This window comes from Symphalangus syndactylus, chromosome 10 (assembly GCF_028878055.3).
Source record: "Symphalangus syndactylus isolate Jambi chromosome 10, NHGRI_mSymSyn1-v2.1_pri, whole genome shotgun sequence".
Taxonomy (NCBI): Eukaryota; Metazoa; Chordata; class Mammalia; order Primates; family Hylobatidae; genus Symphalangus; species Symphalangus syndactylus.
The window spans coordinates 96,037,591-96,055,800 of record NC_072432.2 but is presented as its reverse complement, the minus strand read 5'-3'; the positions used below and the strand labels follow the sequence as shown (position 1 = coordinate 96,055,800).

General features: G+C 41.9%; 1 protein-coding gene across 10 annotated transcripts in view; it reads left to right on the top strand.

Annotated features, from left to right (window-relative positions):
• PLS1 (plastin 1) overlaps nucleotides 1-18,210 on the top strand; it is a 134,995-nt gene that overhangs the window by 3,857 nt on the left and 112,928 nt on the right. For 3 of the 10 annotated variants that reach the window (XM_055295173.2, XM_055295174.2, XM_063611302.1), the window contains exon 2: nucleotides 2,080-2,178. The exons of 1 other annotated variant lie outside the window; for it this stretch is intronic. The gene's annotated coding sequence lies outside the window, so the exon portion shown is untranslated. Of the gene's footprint in view, nucleotides 1-2,079; nucleotides 2,179-12,280; nucleotides 12,388-13,553; nucleotides 13,677-14,396; nucleotides 14,460-18,210 lie in introns of those variants that run through there. 6 more of the 10 variants (XM_063611299.1, XM_063611296.1, XM_055295176.2 and 3 more) reach the window with 5 other exon arrangements.

Here is an 18,210-nt window from a genome sequence, read left to right as displayed (position 1 = left end):
TCTCGCCACTACGTTCCAGCCTGAGCAACAGAGCCAAATCCTGTCTCAGAGGAAAAAAAAAGTTAATTTCAGGTAATATACAATTTGTGGATGCAGAAAGGGTATAATGAGAACATAGACAATTAAGAGCAAAGCGAAATCCAGTGAATGCCAGGAGAGGGATATAAACAGCATGTATTGGAAAAATAGAGGACCCAGTCTACTCCAGTGGAAAGAAGAGGTGTATCAGGAAGGAGCTCAAGGAGAAGGTGTCACCATATCTGAGATTGGACTTGAAGGATGAGGAGGACTTCGGAGACAAAAATTGGGGAAAAGGAATATATTCTAACTAGAGGCAGCAGTATGAACAAAAAGCATGCTGAGGGAGGGACACGGTCCCCTTTGGCTGGTACGAGGGAGCATTTAGAGTAGTCTGAGACATTTGTACAGACTTCAGTATGTATTGGAGAGGCTCTGGAAGATTTTATATAAAGAGTGATGTCAAAGCTACACTTGAATCTGGCAGGAGAGTGTAGAACACAATAAAAGGAGAGTAGCAGGTCATTTAGAGAAATCAAACATCTATAGCAGTATTTTAACAAATGAGTTGATTCAAAAAGTCAGCATTCCAAGTAGACATCCTCCCTCTAGTAACTCATGTATTATCCAGGCTGGTTCCATTTCTACACCGTCTACTCAGCCCTAAACCTACATATACTATACTGTCTGTCCTGTTTGCCCTCCCACCCCTTAAGTGCGTCTCACCAGAGTTACCAATGACTTTCATATGGCTGTTGACCAGTTCTTTCCTTTGACCTTTTAGCAGCATTTGACAATACAGACCAGCAGTCCTCAACCTTTTTGGCACCAAGGACCAGTTTTGTGGAAGACACTTTTTCCATGGACAGGGAGGTGGAGGGATGTTTTCGGGATGATTCAAGCACATTACGTTTATTTTGCACCATTATTACATTGTAATATATAATAAGTCATTATACAACTCACCATAATGTAGAATCAGTGGGAGCCCTGAGTTTGTTTTTCTGCAACTAGACGGTCCCATCTGGGGTGATGGGAAACATTGAGAGATCATCAGGCATTAGATTCTCATAAAGAGCATGCAACCTACATCTGTCACATGTGCAGTTCACAATAGGGTTTGCACTCCTGTAAGAATTTAATGCCCTGCTGATCTGACAAGAGGCGGAGCTCAGGCGGTAGTGCCAGTGATGGGGAGCTGCTGTGAAAAGAGACGAAGCTTCACTCGCTTGCCCTCCACTCACCTCCTGCTCTGTGGCCCGGTTCCTAACAGGCCACTGGCCAGTACTGTGGCCCAGGCATTGGAGACCCCTAATGTAGACCACTGCTGCTTTCTTGGAAAGCTTTCTTTGGACTCCATGACTCTTTCCTGTTAACAACACTTCTTTGCCATTCCCTTTACTGTTGATATTCCTCAGGATTCTAACTTAGGTTCTTTTCTCTTTTTTATTATTTCATTCACACTCAAGGCTTCAATTAACTTTCCGTCTGCTGTTCACTCCAAAATTCATTGCTCTTCCCTTATCTCTCTCCAAGATTTATATTTCCTATGTGTATCTCCCTACTGAATATTTTCCCTTCAGCATTTCCCAGGCACTTTATTTTGTTTAACTTTTTGTTATGGGGACTTTCAAATATATATAAAAGTAGACACAATAAGGAATTCCTTTATGTCCATCACGCAATCAATGATTATCAGCATATGGTTAGTCTTTGTTTCATCTATAACCACCTTTCTCATTTTCGCTCTCCTCAGTTGGATTAAAGAAAAGTCTAGACCTCATATCAATTTATCTGCAGATACTTCAGTTTATATCTTTGAAAGATAAGGACTAGATTCTATCTCCTAAATATCAAACATATCCACTTTCCCCCAAATTCCCTTACCACCATTCTAGTTTTAGACCATCATCACCTCTTGCCTAAATTACTTCAGCAGGCTTCTAGCTTGCCTATCTGCCTTTAGGCTTGTTTTTCTCTAACCCATTCTCCATACTTGAGGGGGAGGGAGTCTCCCAGACCTTTTATTTTTCCTGAAACGAGTCTCACTCTGTCGCCCAGGCTGGATTGCAATCACGTGATCTCGGCTCAACTGCAACCTCTGCCTCCAGGATTCAAGCCATCCTCCCACCTCAGCTTCTCAAGTAGCTGAGATGACAGGTACGTGCCACTATGCCCAGCTGATTTTTGTATTTTTAGTAGAGATGGGGTTTTACCATATTGGCCAGGCTGGTCTTGAACGCCTGACCTCAAGTGACCTGCCCACCTTGGCCTCCCAAAGTGCTGGGTTGCTGGGATTTAATAGGAGTGAGCCACTCCGCCTGGCCATCTCCCAGTTTTGTTTTTTGTTGTTTTTTTTTTTTTTTTTTTTTTTGAGATGGAGTCTCACTCGCTGGAGTGCCGTGGCACGATCTTGGCTCACTGCAACCTCCGCCTCCAGGATTCAAGCCATTCTCTTCCCTCAGGCTCCTGAGTAGCTGGGATTACACCTACTGTAATCCCAGTGTGTGTCACCACGCCTGGCGAATTTTCGTATTTTTAGTAGACATGGGTTTCGCCATGTTGGCCAAGCTGGTCTGGAGCTCCTGGCTTCAGGTGATCTGCTGCCTTGGCCTCCCAAAGTGCTGGGATTACAGGCAGGAGCCACCATATCCGGCCAATTTTTAATTTTTGTGGGTATATAGTAGGTGTATATACTTTACGGGGTACCTAAGCTATTTTGATACAGGCACACAATGTGTAATAATCACATCAGGGTAAATGGGGTATCCATCACCTCAAGCATTTATCCTTTGTGTTACAAACGATCCAATTATACTCATTTAAAAATGTACAATAAATATTTGACTGTAGTCACCCTGTTCTGCAATCAAATACTAGATCTTTTTTCCTTTTTGAAACAAGGTCTCATCTATTGTCCAGGCTGGACTACAGTGGCCTGATCTTGGTGTACTGCAGCCTTGGGCTTCCAGGCTCAAGTGATTTTCCCAGCTCAGCCTCCTTAGTAGCTGAGACTACAAGTGCACACCACTACACCTGGCTAATTTTTGTGTTTTTTGTAGAGACGGGGGTTTTGCCATGTTGCCTAGGCTGGTCTTGAACTCCTGGGCTTAAGTGATCGGCCTGCTTCAGCCTCCTGAAGTGCTAGGATTACAGGCTCAAATACTAGATCTTATTCTATCTAACTATATTTTGTACCCATTAACCATCCCTACCGCACACCCGTCACCCCCACTACCCTTCCCAGCCTCTGGTAACCGTCATTTTACTATCGCCATGAGTTCAGTTGTTTTTATTTTTAGTTCCCACAAATAAGTGAGAACATGGGAAGTTTGTCTTTCTGTGCCTGGCTTAATTCACTTAACATAATGACCTCCAGTTTCATCCATGTGGTTGCAAATAACAGGATCTCATTCTTTTTTATGGCTGAATACTACTCCGTTGTGTACATGTACCACATTTTCTTTATCCATTCATCTGTTGATGAACACTTAGGTTGCTTCTAAATCTTGGTTATTGTGAATAGTGCTGCAATAAACATGGGAGTGCAGTTATCTCTTTGATAAACCAATTTCCTTTATTTTGGGTATATACTTAGCAGTGGGATTGCTGGATCATATGGTAGTTCTAGTTTTAGTTTTTTGAGGCACCTCTACGCTGTTCTCCATAGTGGTTGTACTAATTGACATTCTCACCAACAGTGTACAAGGGTTCCCTTTTCTCCACATCCTTGCCAGCATTTGTTATCCAACTTTTTAAAAATTATTATTCAGTAGTACTGTTGAAATTTTAAAAATATGTATCCTAATATGTGCACATTTTTATTAACCATATATATTTAGTCCTAATGTACATGAAATTCATGATAATGTAAATTTGAACAAAATACAACTGTTAATTGATTCCTGCATTCCTCTCAGCCCTCTTTTTATCATCTGGGGAGTGGGAGTGTGGAGGAGAGGGTGAGGCAGGAAGCAGAGTGTTTGGTGTGGATAGGTCCCAGTGTCCCTGGTATTTCCTAAGCCCAGTGTCCCAGATCAAGTTGACAAAGGGGCATCAGTCAGTGTTCTGGAATTCCAGTCAGCCATGTGTATAGAATTGTCCCCATTCATGATTAAACTAGAGTGGAAAATGACCACCAGGTGGTACTACAACCCAGTTGAGACTAAGATGGACTTGGTTCTCAGCCAGATGCCCAAACTCCTGGTTGGTTAGCTATGCAAGTTCCAACATAATGCAACAGTTTTACAAGTTCCTTTCTACATCTGAATGAACTTCAGTGGACACCTCTTGGTACACACACATTCAATAATATGCATTTTTAACAAGCTTCTAGATGATGCTGATGTTGTTTGGAGTTGTTCTACACAGTAGTCAGAGCAACCTTCTTAAAACCCAAAGACCATGCCATTTCCCTTCTTTAATAGCTTGGCTATGTATGGAATATTGGCAGACATAGATTAAGGGTAAAGGGGGCACATGTCTGTTAGTTTTCTTTGGGTAAAGCCTCAAATAATAGACAACATAACCACAAGCCAATATTCTGAAACTTAATAGTGCAGAATAAATGATCCAGTACAGCCAAACTGCACCAATACACTTGTCCCATTTAGTGGAAACACTGCAAAAACCCATTACAAAAAAACAAGCAGTCATAAAGTAACAAAATATTTAAGAGACTTAAAAGTAAGCCGTTTGGCTTCCTATCCCTGTGGCAGTTTCACATCTACTAAGACTGTATTACAGAACTAACTGACACTCCACTGTATTTGGAGACAATTCAGAAATAAGGACATAGACTACTTCTTTATGTCTCCAAGAGATTTCTATTTCAGTAATGAATTATTGTCATTGTCATTGCTAGATCCTGAGTATGACCCTAAGATTATGTAAAATATATTGGAATAGTATGATTATTTGTATTTGCGATTACTATTTTTACTTTTCTGAAAATACTTTCATCTGCTATTATCCTCCAAGTAGCTCTGTAAGTAAAATGCAGAGAGGTTTCAGAGTTCTCAAAATTGAGCATGCATCAGAATCACCTAGAGAAATTCTGATTCAATCGGTCTGAAAGGAAACTCAGTAATTCGCGTTTTTAACAAGCTGCTAGATGCTACTGCTGCTGGTCCACTGCCCACACTTTGAGTTAGCACTGTTTTAGGGTAGTGGTTCTTAACTTTGGCTACACATTGAATTTATGTGGATGGGAAGATTTTTAAAAAGTATCTGGGGACTCCCAGAGATTCTGATTTGATTGGGTTACGGCACTTACATGTATGTATATGCATTTCTCTACTTACCAGCAAGTTCAAGCATCTACTCATGTCTGTTAATCATTTGGATTACCTTTTTTTAGTAAATTACCTGTTTAGAATTTTTTCAGTTTTAATTTGGTTGTGTCTTTTTTATTGATTTATACAAACATTTTAACATACTATGAATTAAACCTTTTCTGATTTATATCTGAGAATATTATATCTGAGAATATTATATCAGTCTGTCACTTGGCTCTTATGTAGGAATTTTAATTTTTCTTATATCAAATCTACCCATCATTTCCTTTATGGCTTCTGGATTTTAGTCTTGCTTAGGAAGGCTAACCACAAGATTTAAAATGTTCCTTTATACTTTTCCCTAACATTTTTGTACTTCAGTTTGCTAGTATTCGTTTTCCCGTTTATCTACAGATCATTTTTGAAACAAGATCAGGCAACTCATTTCTCAGACAGATAGTTCGTATGTTGGTATTGAAGTCCCTTCTGCCACTTTCAGAATAAAGGGTTTGTTAAGGGATCTAGATGATATACAAAATCTTTGAGAGAAACAGGCTTCATCATGAGTATTCAAGAACTCCCCAAATTACCTGTCAAGGCAGCTGCTAACTCTGAAAGGATCAGGACACTGCAGAATTAGGAATTTGCCCAAAGGGGTTCATGCCTTTCCTCTCTCTTCATGTAATACAAATTGGAATCAGTCTTACTTGGCTTGGTAAAACCTAAATCATTTTTGGAACTCTAGCTACAAGTGAATGTGGGAAATATTGGTTTTGGCTTTCCAGGAAGGCATCCAAGAAGAGAGTTGGTCAATCCATGCATGGTATCTGTTACTGTGTCACTGACTAGTCCATCATTTTCCTGTATTTTGAAATGCCGTTATTTTCATAAATACATCATAGATATATTTAATGAAAAGATATTTGGGGACAATCAGCAGCCTTTGCCACACTCCATAGCTCTTTCATAATTTGCCATCTGTTTCAGTTAATGTAGTATATGATCTTATTTTTTTCCAAATAAGGAAGGGCAAGGTATGGGGGGAGGGTGGAGAATGTAGAAAATTGCCTCAGGGCACCCTTATAGGCCCTAAAGCCATTTTTTTTCTGCCACTGCTCATTGGGGTGACATCATTCTGGGATAATTGGCCAGCTTGATTTTCCAGTTACTAATCTGTGTCTATTCTGAAACCCAGACCATTCATTTCATTTTTTAATTTCAGCTATCATATCATATATATAACATATATCATATATATCTCATATGTCATATATATATATTTTTTTTCCTAACAGGGTCTCTGTCACCCAGGCTGGAGTGCAGTGGTACAATTATGGCTCACTGTAGCCTCAACCTCCTGGGCTCAAGTGATTGTCCCACCTCAGCTTCCCAAGTAGCTGGCTGGGACTACAGATGTGTGCCACCATGCCTAGGTAATTTTTTTTTTTCTTTTTGAGATTGAGTCTCGCTCTGTTGCCCAAGCTGGAGTGCAATGGCATGATCTCGGCTCACTGCAATCTCCACCTCCCGGTTCAAGTGATTCTTCTGCCTCAGCCTCCTGAGTAGCTGGGATCACAGGCACGCACCACCATGACTGGCTACTTTTTGTATTTTTAGTGGAGACGGGTTTCACCATGTTGGCCAGGCTGGTCTCAAACGCCTGACTCAAGCGATCCACCTGCCTCAGCCTCCCAAAGTGCTGGGATTATAGGCGTTAGCCACCGTGCCTGGCTTCCTAGCTAATTTTTGTATTTTTGTAGTGATGAGGGTTTAGCCTTGTTGCCCAGGCTGGTCTCAAGCTCCTAAACTCAAGCGATCTACCTGCCTTGGCCTCCCAAAGTGCTGGATTTACAGGAGTGAGCCACCACACCCAGCCTCAGTTATCAAAATTTTAAATTTCCAAATATATAGTCAAAGTTTTTGTACATATGACATCTTCTCATGTTTCTCTGAAGATATTATACATTTCAAATATCTTCTTCTGATTGTTCTCTAGCTTTGTTTTCTCTAATAATAACTGTAAAAATGGTGCCTCTTTCACGGTGACTTTTTTCAAATATATGATAATGTGTTAGCTATCTGTTCAATTTTGTATTTTAGAATCTCTCTTCCCTTTGCCTTTTTATTTGTGGTAGCTGTTCTCTGCCAATTTTGTGTAGAGAACAGCACTTATAAGACAAGGGTATGTGGTTGCTCATCTTTAAAGTGTGGAAGACTGGTGTTCTTCCTGGTGGTCTATTGCTTTCTGGGCCACAATTTAGAACCAGTTGGAGAGGAGAAAGTGGTTGACCAGCCTAGCTACTCTAAATCTCTTATTCTAATTACTCTCCCTGACCAATGTCTCAGTACCCTCCTCCCTACTTCTTGATCTGTTAACTGTGAGTTTGTACACCCTCTCCCCAACTAGTCCTACTTTTGCCTTTAGCAGATTCCTCCATATAATTTGAGCTGAATTTTCCTTCCATTTGGCTTTTCTCAGATTTAATCTATCTGCATTCTGTCTTTTCTCAACATTTCTGGTTTGTTGATGGCAATTTTTTTTGTTTCTAGGATTTCACCATGTTGACCAGGCTGCTCTTGAACTCCTGAGCTTAGGTTGTTCCACCCGCCTTAGCCTCCCAAAGTGCTGGGATTACAGGCATGAACCACCACACTCAGCCTTCTTTTACTTTTTTTTTTTTTTTTTGAGACAGAGTTTCACTCTTGTTGCCCAGGCTGGAGTGCAATGGCACAATCTTGGCTCAATGCAACCTCTGCCTCCTGGGTTCAAGTGATTGTCTTGCCTCAGCCTCCTGAGTAGCTGGGATTACAGGCATGCGCCACCACGCCGGGCTAATTTTGTATTTTTAGTAGAGATGGGGTTTCTCCATTTTGGTCAGGTTGGCCTTGAACTCCCAACCTCAGGTGATCCGCCTGCCTCGGCCTCCCAAAGCGCTGGGATTATAGGTGTGAGCCACTGCACCCAGCCTTTACTTTTTAAAAGTATCTCCTGGCCGGGCCCTGTGGCTCATCCCAGCACTTTGGGAGGCTGACGCAGGCGATCGCTTGAGCTCAAGAGTTCCAGACCAGACAGGGCAACATGGTGAAACCCTGTCTGTACAAAAAATACAAAAATTAGCTGAGCGTGGTGGTGCATGCCTGTAGTTTCAGCTACTCAGGAGGCTGAGGCAGGAAGATCAATTGAGCCCCAGAGGTGGAGGCTGCAGTGAACCATGTTTCTGCCACTGCACTCCAGCCTGGGTGACAAAGTGAGACCCTGTGCCTCAAAAATAAATAATGATTAAAATAAACAAGTAAAATTATCCCCTTTATCATTTCATGAGATTTTAGGTGGTAGGTGGGTTTAGGTGTGTGTGCTTTGTTGGCTATTTTGATCTTATCTGTGTTAGCTCAAAACGGTGTGTGTGTTAAATTGTGTGTGTGTGTGTGTGTGTGTGTATGCATGAGAGAGAGAGGTTTTGCCCTGTTTTTTTGGACTTATTTCTCATATTATTGTTTTCTCTTCTAAATGATTTATCATAAATTCAGAGTTGAAATGAATACTGAATCTCCCATCCAAGTACTAACCAGGTCTGACCCTGCTTGGCTTCCGAGATCACATGAGATCGAGAGTGTTCAGGGTGGTATGGCCACAGACTGAATATTGAATCTTAGTCTTTCTCACATATGTTTTTTTTCTCTACTCTCTTTGTTCTGGAAAAAAAAAAACAGCCAAATAAAATAAATATGGTCACATCACACTTGCTGGTATCATTCAGAATGCACCTACTTTTCTAAAATTGATTGTAAAATTGGTGCCTATATAGTAGCTGATTTCGGGATGCTGATCAGGGCTGAGTTGCAGTGGGGTGTTGTGGTTATAAGCATATTAGAAACCATCAGGCTCTGGGGAATGAACTAACATTAGCCACATTCACAGAGACTTGGTTATAATCCAGAATGCCAATATTTTCCCCCTAGAATACAGGATATATTATAACTTTGCAGGGACCAGTATTGTAAATAGCAGAAAACGAGTTGAATCCTGGTTCTTCCATTAGCTATTTTTTTTGTTTTTTTTTTGAGACAAGGTCTCACTCTGTCACCCAGGCTGAAGCGCAGTGACGTGATCTCAGCTCACCGCAACCTCTGCCTCCCTGCTTCAAGCGATTCTCCCGCCTCAGTCTCTCAAGTAGCTGGGACTACAGGCACATGCCACCACACCCAGCTAATTTTTGTATTTTTTGGTAGAGATGAGGTTTCACCATGTTGGCCTGGCTGTTCTTGAACTCCTGACCTCAAGTGATCCACCTGCCTCGGCCTCCCAAATTGCTGGGATGAGCCACCACACCCGGCCCGCCATTCACTCTTGAGATGGAATCCTGGTTCCACCATTCGCTGTCTTTGTTACCTATTATTATTGAATCTACACTTTTGTCTTCATGAATATTAAATGAAATAAACAATGTGAACTTCTTGGCGCAGTAGCTAGTACATAGAAGACATAGAATAAATATTAGCAATGATAACGAAGATGATGATGGCAGTAATCACTAGAGCTCTGCTTTTTTGGTAGCCCTTTCAGTATCAATGAGCCTGGAAAAATAAATTAATAATTCAGATGGATCCTTGGAAACTGTGAAATTAGCAAAGATTGTCTTTATATAAAATATATTTTAAAAATGTAGTTGTAAATATTTAGTCTTTAGTTGTGTTATCATGGGAAAAATAACATTTTGTACTTCAGTTTTCTCACCTGTAAATTGAGGATAATTTCATAGGGTTGGCATGGATATTCAATGAGTAAATACTGTGAAGTGTTTAAAATGGTGACTACCCAGTAGCAGCTCAATTTTTTTTTTTGGATAGGGTCTTGCTCTGTTGCCCAGGCTGGAGTCCAGTGTAGTGAACATGGCTCACTGTAGCCTCAGACTCCTGGGCTCAAGAGATCCTCCCATCTCAACCTCCAGAGAAGCTGGAACCACAGGCACATGCCACCACACCTGGCTAATTTTAGTTTTTTTTTTTTTAGAGATGGGGTTTTTCCAAGTTGTCTAGGCTGGTCTTGAACTCCTGAGTTCAAGTGCCCTTTCCACCTTGGCCTCCCAAAATGCTGGCATTACAGGTGTGTGCCACCATGCCCTGCTTTATCCTTGTTTTATTTTTAGTTATTTTGAAAAACAACCCCCAGCTTAAAAGATGTTATTTTTTTCAACCAACAGTTGGAATACATGAGTAGATATAATTTATGTGATAAACAAATATTTAAATTAAGACTATTCTAGAAAAATTGGAACATATGGTTACTATAACTACAGTGTACATTTTTAACTAGTTTAAAAATCTTTGTATATATTTTTTCCCATTGCTCTGCAAGCCAAAGAATAGTGTACACTTTTGATTACCAGAATACTTAGGTCCACCAAGTATACCATCTCTTTGTGAATTCTTAAGACCTGATACTATTACTTCAATTGTTTTCAAACGATTGCTCTTTTAATTATCAATGACGGCCGGGTGCGGTGGCTCACACTTGTAATCTCAGCACTGTGAGAGGCCGAGGCGGGTGGATCACCTGAGGTCAGGAGTTCGAGACCTGACTGGCCAACATGGAGAAACTCCGTCTCTACTAAAAATAGAAAAATTAACTAGGTGTGTGGTGGTGTGCACCTGTAATCCCAGCTACTCAGGAGGCTGAGGTAGAAGCATCTCTTGAACTTGAGAGGCAGAGGTTGCAGTGAGCTGAGGTCATGCCACTGAACTCCAGCCTGGGCAACAGAGCAAGACTCAGTCTCAAAAAAAAAAAAAAAAAAATTATCAGTGAAACCCTTTTATCAAATAAGATTTCACAGTCTGGGTTAGGGTCCTTGATCCAGAGCCCTGTGTATTTTTCTCTCCAGGAAACCCAGGGCTCCTGGAAACACAGTTTGAATACCTTATTTCTCACTGCTAGTGATACAATCAGTTAAGCAGATAACAATTTTCTTTATATAATTATTACACGCTGGTTGTGCATTTCTTTTCTTTTTTTTTTTTTTTTTCTGAGATGGAGTCTCACTCTGTTGCCCAGGTTAGAGTGCAGTGGCTTGATCTCAGCTCACTGCAACCTCTGCCTGCTAGGTTCAAGAGATTCTCTTGCCCCAACCACCCAAGTAGCTGGGATTACAGGCGCTCGCCACCATGCCCGGCTAACTTTTGTATTTTTAGAAGAGACAGGGTTTCATCATGTTGCTCAGGTTGGTCTTGAACTCCTGACCTTAGGTGATCTGCCTACTTTGGCCTCCCAATGTGCTGGGATTACAGGCGTGAGCCACTGCGCTGGGCCCTGGTTGTGCATTTCTAATGATATACTCTAGTTATTATTTTACACTTAGAAACAATTTTGGGAAACAGTTTTATCAATGGTATATTTACAAATCATATCTTAGGATTGGCTGCTTTTACAGAGGGTTGTTACAGACATTTTATATGGATTATTTTTAGCTTCATTTACAGAGGATGACTTTTTATTTTACCTCTCCCAAATCAGGTTATAACATTTAGAATCTATACATTTCCTTATGAACTTGCCCTGGCCAATATTACCACGAAAAAAAAAACAGATCATAAGAGTATTTCATGAAAAAGTGTTTTCTTATCAAACTTACTGGTGAATAATTTACACAGATTTTTCATGTTTAAAGTGTACAACTTAGCGATGATAGTTGTATACACCTGTGAAATTGTCACTACCATCAAAACAGAGAAAATTTCCGTCGTCCGCCTCCAAAAATATTTTTTCTGCTCATTTGCAGTGTATCCTTCCCTCCACTCCTGGCTCCAGGCAATTACTAATCTGGCTTTTGTCATTATAGGTTAGTTTGTACTTCATATAAGTGGGATTATACAATATGTTTTGTCTCTAGCTTCTTCAACTCAGCATACCGATTTTGAGTTATCCATATTGAGTCCTGTGTGAGAGTATTTCTTCTTTTTTATTGTTGAGTAGTATTGCATTGTATAAATATACCACAATTTGTTTTTTCATTTACATGTTGATGGACAGTTGGGTTCCTTCTGGTTTGGGGCTTTTGTGAAAAACAGCTGCTATGAGCATTCCTGTTCAAGTTTTTGGGTAAGCATATGTTTTAATTTCTCTTGGATAACATCTAGGAATGAAATGGCTGGGTCATATGTTAAATGTATGTTTACCTTTTAAAGAAATATTTTGCTTTATTTTGTGAGAACTTACTTAACTCCCCTTGCATATCTAGATAAATAAGTATCAGATAAGGATACTAAATTTACCAGATTCTCTAGGTGGCAGGTGGGAAAAATCAGATAAGAATACTAAATTTACCTGATTCTCTAGGTGGCAGGTGGGAAAAATTCCTTATCTTCCCTCCCCATGGCCCACGTACTTGCATAGTTCATTGCTCGTCCAATTTATTTGAGTTCTTAAAATAATTTCAACTTCCCTCTTTTTTTTCCTATTGTTACCATCTCAGGGTTGGTTGGGTGCCTATTCTGTATTGGATATTGTGCTAGGCGCAGAAGGGGCACGTGGGACTTTGAGTTAAAGGGGCAGCAAAACCTTGTTCTGTTCTCTAGACTGAGATGGACAGACTACAACTACGGATTATGCTTCAGGCAAAGTATGTGAGAACTCTTGAGGTAGCATTCCATTTATTTGACTCACATGCGAGAGAAAATATCCCACTTTTGTTTGAGTGTGGGCTTTAGTTATATATTTATTTTATTCAGGTGTGGCTGTTAAATGAAAAGGAAGCAATCCGTGAAACAAGCGGAAAAAAAAGAGAGAGAGAGAGTAGGGGAGACAAACAAGTCTTCCTTTAATAACGTATACCTTTCCTTTTGACCAGCAGGTCCCAAACTGTGGCACCCAGACTAGTAGCACCAGTTTTCGCTGAGAACATGTTAGAAATGGGAACTGTCGCGCTACGCTCCAGACCTAACTAAATCGGAAACTCTGGGTTTGGGATCTGTGATTTAAAAAGCTCTCCAGGTGATTCTGATCCACGCTCAAGTTTGAGAACTGCTGTGCTAAACTCATTCCCAGGGTGTAGGTGGTCATCTTTAGACTTGGGTAACTGTGGGCGGTAGAGATAACGTTGCCGCAGCGCCCATCCGCCTCTCCCCATCCACGCTCCCAGCGCCTGCAACTCCTCTTTCGCCCTTAGCCTGAACCCAGGTTCTGGGCTTCCCTTTCCCTCCCCTGGCAGCCGCAGGCAAAACGTGGCAAGTGGATTCAGAGTTTGCGGGCCCGGGTGCCGGCCGAGCATGCGCAGTGGCGCGAGCGCAGCGGCTACGCGGGCGCGGAGAGGTAGCCGCAGAGTGGACCTGCAGGTACTTGGATCTCCAGTGGAAGCTGCGCTCTCGAAGGCAGGACAGCGGCGGCGGCAGGTACGCGGGGGTGGGGATAGGGCCCAAAAGGAAGGCTGGACAGACAGATGGAAAGCGAAGCGTTACTCCTTTGGGGGCGCGCGGCGGCTCGGGGGCAGTCTCTCCGGGTCCCCTCGCTCGCGTCTCGTCCCCTAGCTGTGCAGTGTGGCTCCCGCCGTCCTCCAGGCGCGCTTCTGCCCAGTCCCGGCAGGCAGTGCCCGCAGGTGTTAAATCGCGTATTTACACTGCTTAAACAATAAGCCTGTTAACTCATTTGTGATTCCATGCAATGAAATAAGGTATTTCATTAAGTTTTCTGCTTTCAACTTTGGGTGGCTGCGGGTGAGGCTTTCTGAACCAGTCTGTTTTGTTTTAATTCTGGGACTGGTTTATTTGCCTTTGGCCTTTTGGTGCATAGGATCAATAGGGCTGTAGTGAAATCCCATCCGTGCTTTCTGTTTTTGGTACCTTTCCTGGAGCATAGGGACTTCTGGATGCGGCATAAAAATGTCAGTTTTCAGCGAATTTCACTGCCAAAAAACTTTCCGTGTTTCAGCTGCATTTTCAAGTGGAGACTTAAAAAAATTTAAGATTTCCCCCTAACTTTTCAATTATTACTGTACTTCATTTGATACTATTAAAAGGAAGCGGTCGTTTAGATGAGTAACAGAATTCTCACTTTTCCCCCTTTACTTATTGTGTCACATTTTATGGCTTATACCGTGATATTTTTCCCTCCAGCCACGGTGTTGGATACACTTGTATGAGGCTTCAGCTGTGCTGCATAAATTTCTTGAAGAACCTGTGAGTCAGAAGCAAAATTTCAGGACAGGGGGCACACACTGAACTTGAAGCAAGTACTTTTACACCCCCACCACCTTTGTAATCAGCTCTCCTTTAAGTTGAATTATGTAATGAAATTCTATAGTAAAGTGTTAAATTTGTAATGTGGAGGCATATATATATATAGAGAGAGGTAGTAAGTTTAGGAAGAGGAAATTTTAAGTTCAGGAAGAGAAACCTATATGGAAAGGGAATACAGGTATCCTGCCCCCCTTCATTCCTCCCATGATAAATGTTTTAATGGCAGAAATAATATACAGTTGGTCTAGTTTTGGCTGTAGAGACCTTTGAGGTCAGCCAGTTCAGCTGCTTCAGTTTACAAATGAGAAAACTGAGACCAGCGAGGTTAGATGACTTTCTGTGGCCACCCAAGCCCCTCATTGGCAAAGCTAGGCCTGGGATCCAGGTTTTCTCATTTTCTGGGGTCTTTTTACCACTCCCTGCTGATATTCTTCTTTGCCCTCAATTATTAAACTTCCTTTTTCTCTTCTACTTATACCATGAATTCTGGCTTAAGCAGAAAATTAGTTGTTTCTCTTACTAAGCTTGCTAGTACCTCATAAACTCCTTTCAAAAAGTGCCCTTTCACTGAAGCCCCACCTAACAATTTGCTGGTCCTGAAACCGCCCTCCTTCCTTCCCTCAGTCACTTGGACCCTTGGCCCAAAATGCCTGTTTGCCTCCCTCTTTCCGTATTGAAGTCCTGCCCCTTCTGCAAGGTGTAGCTCAGGTGTGACCTCTTTTTGGAAGCCTTCCTTGATTGCCTTACATGAAGTAACTCTCCCTCTTCTGAACCCTATAGCACTTACTACTGTTGTTTGTGCTGTTAGTATCCCCATTATATATATAGTATCCTGAGTATTTTAGCACCTCCCAACTTCCCAACCAGGAAGTTGACAGGTTGTGTAAGCTCTTGGAGGTTAAAGCCTATGACTTAAACATCCCACTCAGCACTAAGCACAAAGTATATTCTTAGTCCCTGTTTATGGGAGGGAGTGGGGGAAGGAAGTGCAGTATGGATAGTTTTGTAAAGGGATTTCACGTGTGTTCTATAATATGGGGAAGGCCATGTTAGCGCTGTATCAAGAAAGCAGCCAAGTCCATTTCTGATTCCTCATATTTTGATAACAGATCACAGATTAGTTAGGGGGCTTACGGGAGACAGGTGTAAAAACATAACAGGGGTCAGTTGGTCCAGGCCCTGGATTAAGCCTGTGACTCAAAGTGGAGAAAAGAGGGCGCAGAATTAAGAAATGTAAAGGAAGAAGCATGTGGTGAAAGACTAGATGCAGAGAAGGAAAGACATGTTGAAAATGAATTTCAGGGTTGGGGTGTTAGTAATGGGTTTATAATGTTCTTTTTATCTTAAAAGTACCTCCAATCGGCTGGGTGCGGTGGCTCACGCCTGTAATCCCAGCACTTTGGGAGGCCGAGGTGGGTGGATCACGAGGTCAAGAGATCGAGACCATCCTGGCTAACATGGTGAAACCCCATCTCTACTAAAAATACAAAAAATTAGCCGGGTGGGCATGGTGGTGGGCGCCTGTATTCCCAGCTACTTGGGAGGCTGAGGCAGGAGAATGGCATGAACCCAGGAGGCGGAGCTTGCAGCGAGCCACGATCGTGCCACTGCACTCCAGCTTGGGCCACAGTGCAAGACTGCATCTCAAAAAAAAAAAAAAAGTACCTCGAATTGTGACATTGTCTCTGTTTCTTACAGTTAGTGACGTAATTGTCTTATTTCCCGTTCTAGATGATAAGCTCTCGGAAGGATGATCTTTAACCCCTCACAATACGTGGCACATTGCGTTGCAGTGTCAGACACTCAATAGTTATTACATGAATGAATGAATAAATAAATAAAAGTGCATTTTGCCACGGGGAGGGTGGACATTTAGGATCTTAGAGCTATATGGTAGTGCTTTATCCAGACTATCCCCTAATTGTATAGAGGAGGGACTCAGATATTCTTAACTAAGCTAGTTAGTGGGATAGCCAAAAGCTCTGTTCAAATTTCCTCATTACTAGACCCAAGTTCTTTTCATTAACTTTTACTTTTTGAGGTTGTTGACCCCACGATTATTTTTTTTTATTTATTTTTTGAGACAGGTCCCACTCTGTCGCCCAGGCTGGAGTGCAGTGGCACGATCACTGCTCGCTGCAGCCTTGACCTCCCTGGGCTCAAGTGATCCTTCCCACCTCAGCCTTCCAAGTAGCTGTGACCACAGGCACGTGCCACCATGCCTGGCTAATTTTGTATTTTTTTGTGTTTAGAGATGGGGTCTCACTATGTTGCCCAGGCTGGTCTTGAATCCACTGGCCTGCCTCAGCCTCCCAATGTGCTAGGATTACAGGCCTGAGCCACCATGCTCAGCCTCCCAAGATTAATTTGAGTGGGTAGCAAGACACTCCAGTTCAAGATGTTCTGTGGACTGAAAGCCCTCAGAATCCAATCTAAAGGGGAAATTTGGTGGTCGATGAGAGAATGTGTGTGTCATTGGAAGAGGTGAAACACAAGGCTGCTGGCCAGTTCAAGGTTGAGTGTACACAGTGAGGAGGGAGTGAGGCTGGGGTCCTAGGAATCTTCATGCTGGGGAGTTGAAGTCTGGAAAGGTCACGGTAGCTTAGCTTGTCAGAGGCAGACACAAATGGGTTGGCCCAAAGTCCTTGGGACTGAGAGTCTATTTCCTAGAGACATTCTACACTACCAGGAGGTGGTGAGCAATGGCTTTGGAGAGGGTAGGTCAGGTGCAGTGAGGGTACGCCAGGAGGGTGGCACCAAAGGGTGGTGTTTATGACCCAAGAACATGGGGGTGAGGTAAGGCTGAGAGAGAGACAACTGTGATCAGATTCCACCTGGAAAAACAAGACAGCAGTGCTGCTGAATCCAAAATTCCAGTTCAAGAGGTGGTTTGGAATATTTGTTTACTTGGAACAGATGTTGCATTTTGCAAATCATAGCCATTTTGCAAATCAAAACACAGCCTTTCCATTGAGCTGCACACAGCAATGAGGGAGCTGTTGGATGCCATATCCTTGCCATTGACTTGCACACTGCGGTTGACCACCATCTTCATATTTCCACAGGCAACGATGGTCCATTAAAAATGTCAAGGAGAGAGAGAGAGCAGTTGAGAGGAGAGACAGAACAAATGAGCTTGAGAAACGGCTAGCAGGGGAGAAGGGAAGGGTTGGCCTGGTTTTATATATTTTATATATATATATATATGTATATATATATATGTTTTTCTTGATGACGTTAGTGAAAATTCATCAGGCAGATGCAAAATCAGGTAGTATGTTGAAGTTAATGTCTCATACACTTAAATGTCCAAATATTAAATCCTAGCATTTACCATGGCCCTTTGTAAAATGGCAAATATCTTTCTTAAAATAATAATAGTAATATTAGTAACTAGTATTACAGAATATCTTCCATGAACCAGGCACTATACTAAATACTTTACAGGTAATATATCATTTCATCTTTATAAACCGTCCTGTGAGATAGGTGCAACACTTACTCATTTATTTTTAATTTTTATTTTTTAAAAACAAGGTTTAAGTCTGTCACCCAATCTGGAGTGGAATGGCACGATCATAACTCACTGTAACCTTGAACTCCTGGGCTCAAGCAGTCCTCCCGCCTCAGCCTCCCAGGTGTGGACCACCGTGCCCGGCTTATTAAAAAAATTTTTTTTTGTAGTGATGAG